This window comes from Gossypium hirsutum, chromosome D05 (genome assembly GCF_007990345.1).
Source record: "Gossypium hirsutum isolate 1008001.06 chromosome D05, Gossypium_hirsutum_v2.1, whole genome shotgun sequence".
Taxonomy (NCBI): domain Eukaryota; kingdom Viridiplantae; phylum Streptophyta; class Magnoliopsida; order Malvales; family Malvaceae; genus Gossypium; species Gossypium hirsutum.
Window position 1 is genome coordinate 35,578,969 of NC_053441.1, and position 20,467 is coordinate 35,599,435.

A 20,467-nucleotide genomic window follows, 5' to 3' on the forward strand; every position below is an offset into this window, starting at 1 on the left:
GCCCTATCTTTGGTCAGTAGGCTTTTAAGTAAAAGTTGGCAAATAATTAATAGAATGGGCTTATTGGTCTGGTGGATAAGTGGAGTGTTGGTGTGAAGGAGGTCATGTGTTTGAATTTTGGTGTGGGTATTATTTTTGGTCGTGCGTCGTGGAGAGTTTGAGATGGACTAAAAATCTGAGTAGTGGATTTAATGGGGAGTTTGATGGAGAGATATAAGGGATTAGGGTGGTTATCAAATATTCTATTCATATTTTTTTCTTTTTTTTTTACTTTTTTTCTTTTTTTTACTTTCCCCAAAATCCCTCCACCCTCTTGTCGTTTTTCTCTTCATTGCTGCCGAATTTCTACTCTCTTTCACCTTTCATCTTCTTGATTTTTCTTTTCGCACTCTGCCTCATGTCACTCCACTTTTGTCTGTGATCATTCGATAAGTTTTAGATAAGTGATTTGTCTCCGTTTGTTAACTTTCTTCTAAAGTGTTTTGTTTATGCCAGTTAGGAGAGGATTCAAGGGCTCGTAATCACCAATCAAAATCTTAGTTTTTGTGGGAATTATTGTTCATCGGTTGAATGTAAGGTTCAGTCGCTTATGGGTTAAAACCTCGATACTAGTTCAATTTGGGATCACGTTATGTGAGATTAAATTAGTTTTATTTGTTCAATTATAGGCGTTGAAGTACTTAGGGACTGTTTTAGCATAAAAAAAACCAGGTGTGTACCCGGAACGCAAAAAATGAGATTCGGCGAAAAGCTGAAATTGCTTGCTATTCGGGCAACAGCAGTAGGCTAACTTTGAAAAATCACCATAAATTGTGGCAATCGAATTAGAGGATGAAAAAAGTATGGAATTAAAGATTATTTAGTGTAGTTTCTCATAGAAGAAACAATGTAAGTAATCGAATTTTAAATCGTGAGATATAATAAGTTTTGTGAGACAAGGTCAGAATAAATTCGGGTTCCCCTGTTCTAACTTTGGAAAATCATCAAAAATTGGAGAAAAATAATTAGGGTTTAAAATTTACATGTTTAAATTTTTAATGATTCTTCTTTCAATATAAACAAATGATAATATTATCCAAATTTTTTACTAAGAGATAATTAATTTTTAGTAAAGAAAGGTCGAAGCTGTCAGACAGCAGAACAGGGGTAAGATTGAATATTTTACTGTACTTATTGGCTAAATCAAAAATTCTGAAAATTTTATGGTAGAAAGGTATTTGAGTCTAGTTTCAAGGACATCAAGCGGGCCTTAATTTTGAATTTTTTAGCTTAAGATATAAATAATTTAGTAACATTGACTTAAGTAGATAGCTTTGAAGGAACATATAAGTAAATACTGAAAACATATATGAATATTTAGCTAGCAAGGGTCATATTAAAAATGAACCACACGACCAAAGCCAATTTGGGCCGAGTAAGCCACACGCGCGTGTGGGCCTACAGGGCAGACCACATGGGCATGTGAGCCCATTAACACTGAATTGATTGCTCAAGTTGCACGGGTCGCCCAAGTCGACTATAAACCTACTGTAGGGTTGGTAAGCATCACTTAGACCCCTAATTGTATGAATTGACTATTTGATTTATATATGTGTTGAGCATGATGATAGTATGCTTGTATACTGAAGTGGTTATATGTACTGATGTCCTAAGATAACATGTCATGACTTGTATGTTGCATTGCATGGGGTTGGGTTAATTATATTTGGAGGAACTGTATTGGAAGGCTCTTAAGCTTAACATACTGGCAGCTCAGCTGCAAATTACTATTTTTTACTGCATTCGGTACTACCTAGAGTGTAAGGATGGGTGGGTTGATTTGATCCCCACATGGAGTGTAGGGTTGGACGAAGATGGTGTGTAGAGGCTGGTTGGGTAGGACTTTGTTACTGAATATTGCATGACTGCTACTGATACTGTGATGGGCTAAGGCCCTACTACATATTTGATACTGTACTGACATGGGCTAAGGCCCAAATTGTTATTGATACTGAAAAAGGGCTTAGGCCCAAGATTGTTTTAACTGTGCACTGTGATTTGCTATTGTTTGTTTTTTGTGGGATTACACACTGAGTTTTCATAAACTCATCCCTTTTGTTTAAATGTGTACAGGTAATCCCCAGATCTAGACGGATCGGTGTAGCGGAGGACTCGATGGTGACCACGGTTTTGGGCTTTCATGGTTTTTAACCCATATTTACAATAATTGGTTTTATTTTTATTCTATTTTTATTGGCTAAGTTTTTGGGTTGTATTGGACTTTCGAACTTTGGTTTTGGGTTTTAATTATCTTTACCTAATGAATTACAACTGCTAGTAGTAGGAAACCTCAGTTTTCAAAAGACACAAATATTTTTCCTAAACGCACGATTGTTTAATCTGTTTTAAAAGCTTCCGCAAATGAATAACTTTTTGAAACTATCGATTAAATGAGCAACACAATTTTGGAACTAATAAGATATTAAGATAAGGAATTCAATGGAAATGGTTTCAATGCGACGACACGATTTTCAAACACCCTATCATGTGACATCGCTAGATTGGCCATAACGTCTGAGCCAGGTTTGGGTGTTACATTTAGTGGTATCAGAGAAAGGTTGCAAAACTCGACTGCGGATTATGGGTTTTATAAAAATTAGGCTTTCAAAAAATTGATTAATTTCCAAATGATTTGAAATGTTTTTACTGAGTAAGTGGTACACTGTCTCTAGCGTCGATCCTATAAGTATTCTAAACTGTGATTTATTTTAAACTGAAACTGTTATGGATAGTATATTCTAAAACTACTATAGGTAGTAAACTGTACTAAAAATACTTTAGTTAGTGTATACTAAAAATTGTAGAGAAACTGGAAATTGTAGTGAGACTGCGATTTACAAAAACAAATTTGGAATAACCAATATTATTTTACATAAAAAATTTGTTAATAAACACTGGAACTGTAACTGATTCATAAAACTTATAATACCAGCTAAATTCAATTAGATATGAGCACACGAGGTATCTGTGGACAGGGTACTAGAGGCCAATGTAAAGGCCATAGAAGGGTTCGAGCTAAGTCCTCGTCATCGGGCAGCCTGCCAAATTTGGATATGAGTGAGACACCAGTGGTGCCCGCTACTGAGACTGGGTCTCAAGATCGCATGGCTAATGACGACGCATTGTCCCAGGCTATGCTAAGGATTTTATTTCTATTCTATTTTTACTGGCTAAGTTTTTGGGTTGTATTGGACTTTCGGACTTTAGTTTTGGGTTTTAATTATCTTTACCTTATGAATTACAACTGCTAGTAGTAAGAAACCTCAGTTTTCAAAAGAAACAAATATTTTTCCTAAACGTACGATTGTTTAATCTGTTTTAAAAGCTTCTGTAAATGAATAATATTTTAAAACTATCGATTAAATGAGCAACACAATTTTGGAACTAATAAGATATTAAGATAAGGAATTCAATCGACATGGTTTTAATGCGACGACACGATTTTCAAACACCCTATAATGTGACATCGTTAGATCTGGCCATAACGTCTGAGCTGGGTTTGAGGTGTTACATTTAGTGGTATCAGAGCCAGGTTACAAAACTTAGCTGTGGATTATGGGTTTTATAAAAATTGGGCTTTCAAAAAATTGATTGATTTCCAAATGATTTGAAATGTTTTTACTGAGTAAGTGGTACACTGAGTCTCCAGCACCGATCCTATAAGTATTCTGAATTGTGATTTGTTTTAAACTGAAACTGTTATGGATAGTATATTCTGAAACTACTATAGGTAGTAAACTATACTAAAAACACTTTAGTTAGTGTATACTAAAAATTGTAGAGAAACTGGAAACTATAGTGAGGCTGCGATTTACGAAAACAAATTTTGAATAACCAATATTGTTTTACATAAAACATTTGTTAATAAACACTAAAACTGTAACTAATTCATAAAACTTATGATACCGGCTAAATTCAATTAGATATGAGCACACGAGGTATCTGTGGACGAGGTACTCGTATTGGGCAGCCTGCCAATTTGGATACGAGTGAGACGCCAGTGTCGCCCGCTACTGAGACTGGGTCTCAAGATCACATGGTTGGGGACGATACATGTTCCAGGCTATGCTATAGATTTTGGAGAGGGTCACTGGGCCTAATACTGGATTTGGGGATCGAGGGTCAATTACGGAACAACTCTAGTCCAATGGAGTTGAGCTTTTCAGGGCTGTCACTGGAGTCACCCCTAATGTTGCTGAGTATTGGATTGAAGCCACGGAGATGCTCATGGATGATCTAGATTGCACCCCTAAGTAGAAATTAAAGGGTGCAATCTCGCTGCTGTGGGACAAGGCTTATCAGTGGTGGCTGATTGTTAAGGAGGGCACTCAACCCAAACGTCTGACCTGGGAGTTCTTTAAGACCGTCTTCTAGGGGAAATATGTTGGAGCTAGTTATGTGGATACACTTTGGAGGGAGTTTCTAAATTTTACACAGGGGGATCGATCAGTGGTCGAATATGAGGTCGAGTTTCTAAGACTAAGCCGCTATGCGCGAGGTATGGTGGCATCTGAGTATGAGCGATGTGTCCGATTTGAGGATGGCGTCAGAGATAATTTCAGAGTTCTGATAGCCCCACAGAGGGATTGAGATCTTTCTGCCCTAGTCGAGAAGGTGAAAATCGCCGAGGAAGATATGGAGTTAGTCATGATTGGAAAACGTCTAAACTACTTATCTAATATGATCTCTGTACTAGTGGTGGAGAAGTTGGTTTGTAAGGGATGTGAGGCATTCTTGGCCTATGTAAGTGTTTCAAATTCTGAGGACTCTACAATTAAGGATATCAGAACAATAAAGGATGTTCCAAATGTCTTTCTTGAAGAGCTACTGGGTTTACCTCCAAATCGTGAAGTGGAGTTTGGGATAGAGCTCCTTCCTGGTACAGCTCCGGTGTCTATCGCATCCTACCGAATGGCATCAAATGAGCTTGCAAGCTTAAGGCTCAGATTTAAGAGTTATTGGATCGTGGGTTCATCCACCCTAGTATGTATCCATAGGGAGCACCGCTACTTTTTGTAAAGAAGAATGATTGATCCATGCGGATGTGTATTGACTACCGGCAACTGAACAAGATGACTATTAAGAACAAGTACCCCCTACCGAGGATAGATGATCTGTTTGACCAGTTTCGAGGAGCTTTAATTTTCTCCAAGATTGACCTCTAATCTGGATATCATCAATTAAGGGTCAAAGAGGCTGATGTGCATAAGACAACATTTAGGACTCGTTATGGTTACTACGAGTTCCTAGAGATGCCATTTGGATTGACTAATGCACCGACAGCTTTCATGGATCTGATGAACCAAGTGTTTCATCCCTACCTGGATCGGTTTGTAGTGGTGTTCATCAATGACATATTGGTTTATTCGAGGACTGAGGATGAGCATGACGAGCACCTTAGGATTGTTCTTCAGATTTTGAGGGAAAAGCGGCTATATGCTAAGTTCAGCAAGTGCAAGTTCTGGTTACTTGAAGTAACATTTCTTGGTCATATAGTTTCGACTGAGGGGATTCAAGTTGATCCACGAAAGATTGAGGCTGTGTTGGAGTGGAAGCAGCCTAGGAACTTGTCTGAGATCCGTAGTTTTCTGGGACTAGCAGCATATTGTTGATGATTTGTAAAGGGTTTTTCATTGATTGCAGCACCCTTGACTAAGCTGCTACATAAGGGTGTGTCATTTAACTGGACTAAAGCAAGAGAGCTTTGAGAAGCTCAAGACTGTATTGATTGAGGCCCCTATTTTGATACAACCAGAGCCTGGAAAGGAGTTCACTGTTTCTAGTGATGCATCACATGTCGGTTTGGGATGTGTGTTGATGTAGGATAGTAAGGTGGTAGCCTATGCATCTCGTCAGCCTAAGACCCATGAAGTGAATTATCTGACGCATGACTTGGAGTTGGCTGTTGTGGTATTCGCACTAAAAATCTGGAGGCATTATTTGTATAGTGAGAAGTGTATCATCTACACTAATCATAAGAGCCTCAAGTATCTGCTCACTTAGAAGGAACTTATTCTTAGGCAGCGTAAATGGATTGAGCTGCTTAAAGATTATAACTGCACCATTGAGTACCACCCTGGTAAGGCCAATGTGATGGCTGATGTATTGAGCCGTAGGGCTATGACTGATTTGAGGGTGATATTTGCTCTCCTAAGTTTATTTGATGATGGTAGTTTATTAGTCAAGCTTCAGGTTAAGCCATCATGGATTGAGCAGATTAAGGGTAAGCAGTTAGAGGATGAGTCGTTGGGTTTTCAATTTCGGCAGATTGAGGGTGGTAGTACTACGGATTTTGGACTGAAAAGTGATGGGGTACTCTGTTGCCATGGGAGAATCTGTGTTCCGAATAATACTAATTTGAGACAGGTCACAATGAGAGAGACGCATAGTAACCCTTATGTTATGCATTCTAGCGAAGATAAGATGTACCGAGACCTCTGTGAGTTATATTGGTGGCCAGGGTTGAAACGTGAGGTTACTGATTTTGTGGGAAAATGTCTAACTTGCCAAGAGGTTAAGGCTGAGCATCAGTTACCTTCGAGTTTGCTGCAGCCGGTTAAGATTCCTCTTTAAAAATGGGAGCGCGGAACTATGGATTACGTTAATAGATTGCCTCTAACACCCACTAAGAAGGATTTAGTATGGGTCATCGTGGATCGATTGACCATGTAACGGCCTGGTTTAGACTTGAGGTGCTCATGGGTCAGTTGGCCCGGCCCGACAGCTCTCTCGAAATATGGGATGGTTCGGGTAAAAATATAGGCCCGAAATATGGGTTTGGAAAAAAAATAAGGCCCGTTCAGAAAACGGACCGGGCCTCAAGCACCATTTTTTGGCACGGGCCCAACCCAGCCCGGCTCGAATATAATAAATATAGATATTTTAATTTTAAAATATTTTTAAAATACTTTTTTATTTTTAAAAGAATTTTTTTGTGTTTATTAAAAAATGGGTCGGGCCGAGCTCGGGCTTAGGAATTTTTTTCGGGTTAAGCCTGGACAAAATTTTAGGCCTATATTTTGGGCCCGGCCTGAACCCAGCCCGGCGTGGCCCATGAGCACCTTTAGTTTAGACTCTAGTAAGAATAGTGGTTTCGGGACCACAAAATCAAGTTAGAATAATACTTTAATATTGTTTTCTATGTTGCAGCATGTTAGGTGATATGTGTGAAAAATTTCGTGCGAAAATTTTATTATTTATGTGTTAAATTCGATAAAATGACTAAATATTGTAAAGTGTAAAGATAGCATGCTATAAGTTAAGAGTGTCTAATTGCTATGGTTTACTTAATGAAAGGTCCTCATGATGATATTAGACCATGGATAGTAGGGATGGACATAAATGGGCTTATATTAAATGATTTTCATGTTAATTCATTAAGGATAGAATGGTAAATTATGTTTTAAGGATTATTAAATTAAAACAAAACATGCAAAAGTGGCATTTTGGTGTTCATCTTGCCAAAAATTCAAAGAAAGGAAAGAAAGAAAAGCTAGCTAGGTTTTGGCTAGAATTTTCTTAATTAAGGTATGTGTTTTGAATTATTTTTGATTATTTTTACATTTTTGTGATTTTTTTTCAATAATCTATCAAGCCCGTGCCTCAATTTTAGAATTTGATTATGATTTTGAATTGTGTCATTGATGATTTTGTATGTTCTGTGATGATAGTTGATGAAATATGATGGATATGTGATAAATAAATATGTTTTGTGTTTGGATTTTGATGAATTCGAACATTATGGGTTAAATTGTGAAAATGAGAAAATTGAGGGGTTAGATGAGAAATAAATGAAGAATATGGGTTGCTAGGGACTCAATAAGAATTCAACCATGCATGAGTACAAAGAATTATGTGTATTTTGTGTATTTATGAATTAGGGACTAAAATGCCCAAAGGTGAAAATATGAGTACTAATTTAAAAATAATGTCTAATTATGTGTTTATGGATTTATGTGAGATTGAAATAGTGAATGTAAATGTATATAGACCAAGAGAGGAGAAATTCGGATCTAGATCAAGGCAAGAACAAAGTACTCGATTGATCGACTAATCTCATCGTTTCTACGTCCGAGGTAAGTTCAAATATAATGCATACGGTTTTAAATATTATTGAATTAGATGAAATGAATAGAAAAGGGTTAAAAATGTGAAATGTGGATCAAATATATGTAGCACTATGTGTGCGAATATTATATATATATGGCTATCAAAACAGCACTGAGTGTGCGAGACTAAAGTCGTGTTGGTTGAATAATTGGCATTAAGTGTACTATACTTAACCAAATTTCGGTTTAACATAAAGGCACTAAGTGTGCGATATATTATGGCTTGGGCGAATTTATTGGTAATAAGTGTGCGATGTCTTTGAACGAAAAAGTAGTAAATGTAACAGATATGCATGTGATGGTACAGGTATATTCGAAACCTATGTGGTTGATGTTATTATGTATTAAATAGAAATAAGAGTATGAGAATGGATGAACATGATTGAATTAAGTTGGGATTGAGTAGAACTAAATATAGGCTGCCACTTACTCCAGCCGATTAGCCACATGAATACATGTAATTTAATTAAGCTTAAAGAAGAAAAAATGTCCAGCCGAAATACAATATATGTCTTCATTTTGTAAAGCTGCCCATTGAGGTCCACAAACAGTCTTTGAGCTGACTGGAATTGGTTGAGCTGGTAATGCATTTAGTTGGTTCAGTCTAAGTGTTTGATGGCTAAATAAGGGTTCCCTTGAAGCTGCCGAATGCATAGATAAAAAAATAAAATAAGTGGTATGTGATTTAAAAGAAATGGTATGAAACGAGTAATAGTTGAATAAGATTGAGTTGTAATTTGAGTTGAATTATGTGATAGCAATTATGTCATATAGTATTTTTTTAATGAGTTAAAGGTATTATATTATGAAATTACTAAGCTTTGAGCTTATTGTGTGCAGTTTTCCTTGTTTTATAGTGTTATAAAGCCAGCTCAGATCTGGGGATCGTCAGAGACTCAATCACACTATCGGACATCTATTTTGGTTTTTTTTTTAATGTAAATATTAAAGTATGGCATGTATAGACTAGAGATCCTGGAATTGTTTTGAAAGGTGAAAATCTTGTCATGTGTTATAGCATGAAATTAAATGTGATTATAGTTTAATTATGATATGTAATTGGTGTTGAGATTTGGTATGTTTCTGTGTATATTTGGCCTGATGAGAATTTGGTCTTTTTGGCATATTGATGATTATGTATTTGGCTTTATGAAATGCCTTATTACCGTTGTGATAATATGTTTGTATAATCATACATTACAGCCCCTTTTGGTTTTTAATTGCTTGAGAAATTCCTTGATGTGAATGGATTTGAAATGATGAATTGGTTCATTATATGGTATATATATAACTTGGTGAATAGGTATAAGTAATTTTGGTAATTGATATCTATTCATTTAATATGTAATAAGCTTTTTGATTAGGAGTAAATTTGGTATATGCGATAATATGAATTATATAAGTACATGAGTTAAGAAATTTGGTCTATAATTGTTATAGGATTGTATTGAAATTGAGATGATGATTATAGATGAATGAATGAATGTGGCATGTGTAATTGGTATACTTTGGTATGGATAATGAGTATAATTTCAGTTGGTGATAATAGAGATTGAATGTCTACGTGTGTTAATGATTAAATGAATTATGTGAAATAATTGTATAATGATGTGTATTGATTGGTAATGTCTTGTAACCCTAATCCAGCAACGAACTCGGGTTAAGAGTGTTACAGACGAAGTCCACCCACTTCATACCGATTTGTACTGATTATTCTTTGTAGAAGCTGACGAAGCTTTATATTTTTGAGATAGTGAGACTGTATGGAGTACCTGTTTCGATCACCTCTGATAGGGACCCTTGTTTCGCGTCTTGGTTTTGGAAGAAGTTACATGAGGCTCTGGGTTGAAGGTTGGACTTCAGTACTACATTCCATCCTCAGACCGATGGTCAGTCTGAGAGGGTGATTCAGATACTGAAGGACATGTTGAGGTGCTACCGCTCTAATCCTACTCATATTCTCTCTGTTGAAGAGATCGAGGTTAGGGTTCTGAGAAGGAAGAGTCGATTCAGACTCTCAATCGCGACGTTATGGTTCTGAGAAGGAAATTCATTCTACTGGTAAAGGTTCTATGGCGTAATCATAGCACTGAGGAGGCACATGGGAGCCTGAGGATGCAATGTGTAAGTAGTGTCCTCATCTATTCTGATCAAGTAAATTTCGAGGATGAAATTTTCTTTAGGGGGTAGCATTGTAACGCCCCAAAATTTTGGACAGTAGAAAATGGGATTCAACGAAAAGCCAAAATTGCTTGCTGTTTGGACAACAGTAGTAGGCTAACTTTGAGATATCACCATAAATTGTGACAATCGAATTAGAGGATGAAAAATATATTGAATTAAAGGTTATTGACTCTAGTTTCTCACAGAAGAAACGGTGTAAGTAATGGAATTGTAAATCGTGAGATATAATAAGTTTTGTGAGACAAGGTCAGATGAATTCGGGTCCCCCTATTCTGACTTTCGAAAATCATCAAAAATTGGAGAAAAATAATTAGGGTTTAAAATTTACATGTTTAAATTATTAATGAGTCTATTTTCAATAGAAACAAATGGTAATATTATCCAAATTTTTTACTAAGATATAATTAATTTTTAGCAAAGAAAGGTCGAAGCTGTTAGACAGCAGAACAGGGATAACATTGAAGATTTTACTGTACTTATTAGCTAAACCAAACATTTTGAAAATTTTATGGTAGAAAGGCTTTTGAGTCTAGAATCAAGGACATCAAGTAGACCTTAATTTGGAATTCTGTAGCTCAATATATAAATAATTTGGTAACAGACTCAAGTACACAGCTTTGAAGGAACATATATGTAAATAGTGAAAACATATATGAATATTTAGCTAGCACGAGTTACGTTAAAAAAGGACCACGCAGCTAAGGCCAATTTGGGCCGAGTGGGTCATACGGGCGTGTGGACCCACACGGACAGACCACAAAGGCGTGTGAGCACAATTTCACTGAATTAGTTGCTAAGGTTGCACAAGTCACCCAAGCCGACTGTGAACCTACTGTAAGGTCGATAAGCATCACTTAGACCCCTAATTGTACAAACTGACTGTTTGATTTATATATGTGTTGAGCATGATGATAGTATACTTGTATACTAAACTGGTTATATGTACTGATGTCCTGAGCTAACATGTCATGACTTGTATATTGCACTGCATGGGGTTAGGTTAATTATATTTGGAGGAAGTGTACTGGAAGGCTCTTAAGCCTAACATACTGGCAGCTCAGCTGCAAATTACTGTTTTCTGCCATATTCTGTACTACTTGGAGTGTGAGGATGGGTTGGTTGATTTCATCCCCACATGGAGTGTAGGGTTGGACAGAGATGGTGTGTAGAGGCTGGTTGGGTAGGACTATGTTTCTGAATACTGCATGACTGCTACTGACATTGTGATGGGCTAAGGCCTTACTGCATATTTGATATTATACTGAGATGAGCTAAGGCCCAAACTGTTACTGATACTGAAAAAGGGCTTAGGCCCTAGACTGCTTTAACTGTGCACTGTGATTTACTATTGTTTGTTTTCTGTGGGATTACACACTGAGTTTTCATAAACTATCCCTTTTTGTTTAAATGTGCACAATTAATCCCTAGATCTGGACGGATCGATGCGGCGGAGGACTTGGCGGTGACCACGGTTTTGGACTTTCATGGTTTTTAACCTATATTTACGATAATTGGTTTTATTTTTATTCTATTTTTACTGGCTAAGTTTTTGGGTTCTAATTTGGACTTTCGGACTTTGGTTTTGGGTTTTAATTATATTTACCTTATGGATTACAACTGCTAGTAGTAGGAATTCTTGGTTTTCAAAAGAAACAAATGTTTATCCTAAACGCATGATTGTTTAATTTGTTTTAAAATCTTTCACAAACGAATAACGTTTTGAAACTATCTGTAACACCCCAAACCTGGCCTAGACATTATTGCCAAATCTGGCATGTCACATTGAAGTGTTTTTCGAAAACCATGTTTTCATTGAAAACCCTTCTTGAAATTTCAAACTTCTTGTCATTTAAAACTTGTACAAAACCTCAGTTTGCGTTTGTGTATTTTCAATCGAGGTTTATTAAAGAAAAGTTGTTACCTTCAAAACCTTATTGTTGCGGAAGCTTAATTTAAAACAAATTATTTGTGAAAACGTGATATTTAAAAATTGAGTTGCGGAAACGTAGTGTTAGAAAACAGTCATTGTTTTGGTAAATCGTGTTCTACTTCTAGCAAATATAAATCAAAATCACATCAATCCCAAATTTAAAATCTAGAAATTATAAAGGCCTTATTACAACCCGAATCTAAATTAAATTGCTTAAGTAAATGAGCAAAACAGAATAAAACATGTGCAGTTGTGTAGCCCTCTTCGAGTCCTTCGCAGCTCTAAACCGTCTAACATTGGGGATTACCTGAAAGATTAAAAATAGGGTGAGTTTACGAAAACTCAGTGTGTAATCCCCTTATTAAAGAAACAAAATCAGACTAGGCTTGATCCCTTTAACATTAACAGTACAGTGTGGGCCTTAGCCCATTACAGTAATAGGGGCAAATGAGCCTTAGCCCCCATCAACCTTGGTTGGGCCTGAGCCCATATCAAATGGCACATATCACATATATTTGGGCCTAAGCCCATCTCAATATTAGAATCAGTATATGCAATGCATAAATACTCATACCAACCCTACACTCTGTCTCCTGTCCAACCCTACACTCCTGTGGGGATTAAATCGACCCACTCATCCCTACACTCCTTACGTAGCACCGGTTACGGCACTAACCAATATTGCAGCAAAGCTACGAGTAATCAGAATGGCTAAGAGCCGTACACAAGATAACTATAAGCTATAAACAGAATGGCTACAAGCCATAAGTACAGTAATATGATTGGCACAAAACCATCAGTAGCAGTGATATGATCGACACACAGCCATCAGTAATAGTAATATGATCGGCACAAAGCCATTAGTAGCAGTGATATGATTGGCACACAGCCATCAGTAACGGTAATATGATCGGCAAAAAGCCATCACTAGCATCGCAGAAAAGCTGCCAATAACAGTATATGTGGCAAAGCCACCAGTAACAGTGATTGTGGCAAAGCCACCAATACAGTACTTCCTCCATAACAGTATCCCAACCCCATGTAGTATGTCATGTATACAGTATGCCATGCTCAGAATCAGTCATACAAATCACAGACAAATCAGTCATTTAACCATGAGGGGTAAAATAGTCATTTTACCCTTTGAAGGTATATCGATCATTTTACCCTACAAGGGTATTACGGTCATTTTACCCTATAGGGGCATTACGGTCATTTTACTCTACAGGGGATTACGGTCATTTTATCCTAAGGGGTATTACGGTTATTTTACCTTACAGGGGCATTACAGTCATTTTACCCTACATAGGCTGTAATACCCCAAAAATTTTTACAGTCAGATATTATATTTGATGTAGTAAGGAAATAAAGTGACAAAAATGAGAATTTTGAGTTATGAAAACATTCAAAAGTATATTATGACATATTAATTCAAGAAAGGATTAAATTGTAAAAGTGAGAAAAGTTTTGTTACCCAAGAGTAAATACTCAAAATTTGAGGGGTTAAATTGTAAATATAAAAAATTTAAAGGACCAATAGTGTAAATATTTTAAGGGTGGAATAATCTAGAAACTAAGGAAGATGGATGAATTGGGACCAAATTGAATAGATAAAGAATTAAGAGGGACTAAATCGTACTTTTACCAAATTAAGTGATGACTCAAGGATGGAATTTTAAAAGATCTAAAGGGTAAAATGGTCAATTAAAAGAAAGAGAAATCTAGAAAATAATGATGATGTTGGAGATATTTTATATTAAATAAATAAATAGTAGTTTATTAATATTTTAATTTAATTTTTAAATGATATTTTATTATTTTATTATAATTTATTATATATATATATGGAAGAAAAGATGAAGAATCATCATCTTCTCCCAAGCATTCCAACGTATGAAGAGAAAAGAAAGTTTCTTTCTTTTCTTTACAATTTGGTCCTCTTACCAAAAATCCACCATTTTCACTTAGATATCAAAGAAATTTCCATAGCCACCAAGAGAGAAAATTTATAAGGAGACTATGGGAAGCTAGAATATCAAGTTAGATTCAAGAAATAGAGGCTAGAAGAGAGAGAAAATCAAGTTAAAGATTGAAATCAATAGAGCAAGGTAAGAACATCAAGATTGCAATATATTTTTGAGTTTGATATTATTGAAAAAGTATGAAATTGATGTTAATGTAGGGTTTTATTATATAAGGTTCTATGTTCTTGATATGTTAGTGAAGGGAAACAAGAGGAATTGATAGAAAATATTGTAGAGAAAGGAAAGGAGGATGTTATAAATTTGATTATCACCATCTTGCACTAAAACAGTTTTGGACAGTAGTAGTAGGTTAACTTTGAAAAATCACCATAAATTGTGGAAATTTAATTAGAGAGTGAATAAGATATTAAATGAAAGCTTAATGAGTCTATTTTTACATAAAAGAAACAGAGCAGCAAAAGAGATATATATTTTGAGATATTTGACTTTTAGTGAGGTAGGGTCGGATTGATTTTGGAATCCCCTGTTTTGACTTTGAAAAATAATTAAAAATTGTACAAAAATAATTATGAGTTATAATTTATATGCTTAGAATCCTTAATGAGTTATACTTGATTTATCATATTTATTAATATAAGGCGTTACCATTATTATTTCAGTTTCTTTTCTGTGTATATAAATAAACTGTTTTATAATAATGTCCTAAGAATAATATGATTATTCTTAAAAGATCCTTAGTCAAGTATTATTGTTGGATAGGACAACGATAATGCATTAAGACTAGCATGTAGTTGATTGATGATAAAGAGTTGTCATTGATATGGAATGTCAGAATCGATGCATGAATATGTGTGTTAGAGAACAACATATTGGACTGACCCATTATGAGTATGTTTCTTGGATTATTATGTAATTGTCACGACATTACTCATAGTGATTAATATGTATATGATCCTCAGACTTGAGATCATCATAATCCCAACATCGTGAGTAGTATATTTTGATACAGTCAAACGCACATCGTAACTGGTTGTTCTATAAAGGCTGATGTTGGATATACCACAATCGATGTAAAGGGATATGGTTGGTCGATATAGAATAAGTCCCTCCTACATAATGGGAGTAATATCTTAGGCCACTTGATTAAGTGAGACTAGAAATGCATGGCCATGCTCAAATAAGTTGATATGAGATGTCATACTTATTTGTATATCGTAGTCTACTTAAGATATCAAGGAACATGGAATGAACTATGCAAGTGTGACTATTCCATGACTTGTGTCCAATCCAGAGATAAAGGACTTAAGGATTATTGCATAAAAGGTTAATCATAAAAAGGTTATGTCGAATCATGATCTCTTGTGACTTAGGTAGCAATGATGCATTGCTAGATGCCACTCATTGTTTGTAACATTGGAATCATTCTAGTATTACTGCTAACGTTACAGAAACCTACAGGGTCACACCCTATAGTTGAAATGAACGGAATAAACCATAGTTGGTATCGTTTTTGGGGGTCGCTTGAATTAAATTAATTATAGAATTAATTTAATTTGGTAATCAAATTTCCAACACATTATGTACAAGGTTGTTGTACGCACAATGAGGACATGAATTTGGTTAGCATATGAATTCAAATAAATATATGGTTTACCAAAATTATATTATAATTAATGTAATTATAATTTTCGGTTTAAAATATTATTATATTTATTTAATTCCTGAAAACCTTAAAATAAAAAGATATATAAGAATCCCCTTTTTCTTCGTTTTGAGTCTAGCAGCCTTCAAAGAAAATTTACTCTCAAAACTATTTTGGGGATTTCTGATTTCTTCCGTTCGTAGTCAACTGGGTGGATTACGTAGAGGTCGGGGTCTCGATATATTGCATCTTGGTTCGACTGTAGATCTGACTACACGTTGTTGAGACGTTGTTGTCTACTCAGAATAAACATTCGGTAATTTCGTAACCTTTATCACCCTGATTCGTTCCTCACACATGGATCCTTGGTTAGGATCGCCGGATTTTTATTTTTTCGCTGCGCCATAAGGGTGCTGGCGATCCAACATAGAGGCATTACGATCATTTTACCCTACAGGGGCCTTACGGTCATTTTACCCTATAGGGGCATTACGATCATTTAACAACCTTTTTGAAGGTTTACAGTCACCTCGAGCGAAATAGATAACCTAAATGGTCATAACGGTGTAAATAAGCTCAAGGCCCATATTCGGCCCAAGTGGGCCCACACGCTCGTGTGGCCCATTAAGCCCAAATTCAGTCACGGCTATGTGAACTACATCGCCCAGTCCAGTATTTCCCACTTAATGTGGATTCTATCCGTGTGGGGCCCACGAGCCTATTGGGCCCCTACAACCCATTTCAGCTAAACGTGACCCAGATCAGCCCAAACCCATGAGAACGCTCATGGCGGCCACTACAATCTATCGCCCATGATTTGTGGCCTTAGTTTACCACACGAGCGATCGCACGCTCTCGAGGTCTCAAATGTCAAAGTTTCAGCTTTTCAACTTTTGGCATTTTGACAATTGCCGATTCACAGAAGAGATAGTGTGATTACACACATTTTCGACCTTTTTCGCTGATTACTGATTACGGTGTATTGTTACACAACTGTTTGGAGTCCTGGTATGAATGATCCTGAAATGATTCACAGTTCCACTGCTTCAATTGATGTAGTCTTACAAATCCATAGATAAACCGAGTTAAATACGTTTGGATGCTGCCAAAAAAAAATGCGACATGATCACATGTTAAGAACCTTAATAGATTACCAAATAACACTCTACTTATATGCTTGCAATGTTACTATTGTCCTTACCGAAATACCTATCCACCAGAAGCAACTCGCGTTGGGCAGAACCAATCGCTAGGAGAAAGACAATCAATGGAAGAGAAGGAATAGGAATACCGAAGCCGATTCCCCCTCCTTTAAGAGAAACCAGAAATAGAAGAGGGAAAGAGAAGAAAGTATTCGACTTAAATCAATGTAAGGGAACCTCGAAAAACCCGAAGGAATAGAGTAAAAGAGAAAGGGATATTCGACCAGAGTGGGGAAGGTAGAAGAGAGAACTCACAAATAAAAGATTCAACAGGGACTGAAACAGAAGAAGAAAGAGACTTGGAAAATGCAACACAAAGGTTCGGTATTTCACGAAACGAAGAAGAACAAAAATAACTCGAATGGTCACCTGCCAATTTCGGCACCATAGAGAAAAGGGAAGGATTTAGAAGTTCAAAACATCAAAGAAAACAATAAGGAAAATACCAAAACTACTATTGGCACAGCCAATCATATTCCCCAAAGCTCTCAAATTGTCGTAAATACACACACAAAAGGACCCCTAGCCAAATTCACCTACTCAAGATACCCCATTCGGCTACAACTGTAACACCCCTTACCCGTATTCAACTCCGGAATAGGGTATGAGGCATTACTAGAACACTTACACATGTGAACGTATTAAACCGAGTTACAAAATTTTATTCAAATTTAAACTTTTCAAAATTTTAACATGCTTTTATAATTCTTTACAAAATATCCTCAAAATATTATATTCATAACAAATAGGGCCTACGAGACCTGATACTTACTCATGTAATTCAATGCTTCATTTCCATTTCATTCAATTCACAATCTTTCATGTTCACAATTCAAATCATATCACTAGAAACTTTTATTTAATTCATGTACAACTCAACAACGTTAAGTTCAATACTAATACGTATTCACCATTTAACTCAACATTTATCGATTATACCATTCATTAACACATTTATAGAATTCTTAGTATTACAATGAAAACATCACTTAAGCTTAAATAATAACATCAAATCAACTCATCATCCCCTTCTTCGTCATTTTATTCTTCAAGTATGAACTTAGTATTTCATTTCCTTTCCACACCCATTTCCTACGAATATCACACAAAACAATAACATATCATTCAACCATAGTCACAAGCTAGTACATTTAAACATAATTCTTTTTGGAATTAACCACATGATAAACCATTTCTAGTAAGTTTACATAATTTAAAAATTACCACCCTTTCCATGATCACAAGCATATTATCATCTAGGCACTTACCCTTTCAATGCATAACTTATAAATTTAACGTGGCATAATTCAGCCACCACTTGGCCAAAGCCTAAGCGTGTACACCACACATGTTAGCCAAATAAACATATAGCGTAAGCATTATAAGTATGGCCGAGTTTAACAATTATTCATGTATCAAACTTACCAACATGAGTTAATCCATAAACCATTCATGACCTTACTTCATACCAAATCATATACCAAATATACTACACTCACATACTATGAAACTTTATTTTCCCAAATAAGCTTAAACCATGATCAATAATACGCAAATGTAAGCATCATTTCTATTTTAACGTTTATCGAGTATAATCGAGCATATAACCAATTATACACAAATAATTCATATATATATTTAATTTTTCCTCCTCCTCCTCTCCATTCCACATCCTTAATGTGTACAACACACTTAAATAACATTAACTACAATTTCACTATTCACTAACATGCATTATTCAAAACTATCTATCCGCATCAGAGTCACTAAATTATTTTTATTCAAAGCTACAGAGCTCCAAATTAAGATCTATTAATTGCACCCAAAACTAGACTCACATATCTTCTTACCATAAAATTTCCAAAATTTTTGGCTCAGCCAAATAGTACATTTTATTCTTTAAATTTCCCCTATTTCACTGCTCGACAGTTCTGACCTCTCTTCACTAAAAATTAATTATCTCATTGTACAGAATTCAGATATTGTTTCTGTTTATTTATCTTGAAAATAGATTCACTGAGGATTCTAAAAATATAAACTTTATCCATAAATATTTTTGTACAATTTTTGAAAATTTTCGAAAGTCAGAACAGGGGATTCCAAACTCATTCTGACCCTATCTAACTAAACTTCAAATATCTCAAAATATATAACTCTTTTGCTTGTTCTGTTTCTTTTATATGAAAATAGACTCAATAATATTTAATATCATATCTAATTCAACTACTAATTCAATTTCCACCGTTTTTGATGATTTTTCAAAGTCACACAACTATTGCTGTTCAAAACTATTTTATTTTTAAATTTGCTCTTTAATAGTTTCATTACTTCTTTTCATCTTACTCAAGGGTCGATTAAATATTGAACCCAATATTCATCACGTAACCTTATTCGATTCACATATATTTTCACTTATCCAATTTTCCCGATGAACACTTCAGAATATTAACCGTTACACGGTGGAATCAGCACTTAACAACCACCTTATAATCAATGATACGGGGAATCAGCACATAACAACCCCTTTCACAATCAAGGATACGGTGGAATCAGCACTTAACAACCACCTTTATAATCAACGATTTGGGGAATCTGCACTTAGCAACCCTTTTTTTTATCAATGATTCGGGGAATCTGCATTTAGCAACCCCTTACATTCAAAGAATCCCGGTCAAATCTGAGTGTTCAATTGGGAACCTTACTTTACAATATTTTACCAAATTTTCCAATTTATTCACATTTTGTAATCTACATCAAATATTTATTCTATATTCAATCATATCTCAACAATATATTAAATAAAATTAAAACAATGTATTATTTACATACGAACTTACCATCAGGCTTTCAAGGTCAATTCCTCATCTTTCTTGGTTTATAATAACACATTTAACTTATTTAACACTCGCATTATTCAATCTAGTCCTAAAATCACACTTTTTCAAAAATGGATTTTTGCCCCTAAAGTTTCACAAAATTACGATTTTGCCCCAAAGCTATAAATTAAAATTCATCCTTTATTCTTATGTATTATGACATGCTGAACATTTTTCCCTTCTATGGTGACATCAGATTCCCACTCTAACGCTTACTTATGAGCATTAGATATTTTTACCGATTATGTCGTTTTACTCGTTTTCACTTAAAATCGCTTAGGAAAAGTTGTTCAACATAATTTCAAGCTTCATATTGTACCATAAAACATCAAAATAAACACATTTCACTTATGGGTATTTTTCCAAATATAAACCCTAGATTAAATTATTGCTAGAATAAGCTAAATCAAGTTACCGAGACTCTAAAAATAAAAGGAACATTAAAAACGGGGCTTGGAATCACTTGCTATGGAGCTTGGAAGCTTGAAAACCCTAACAATG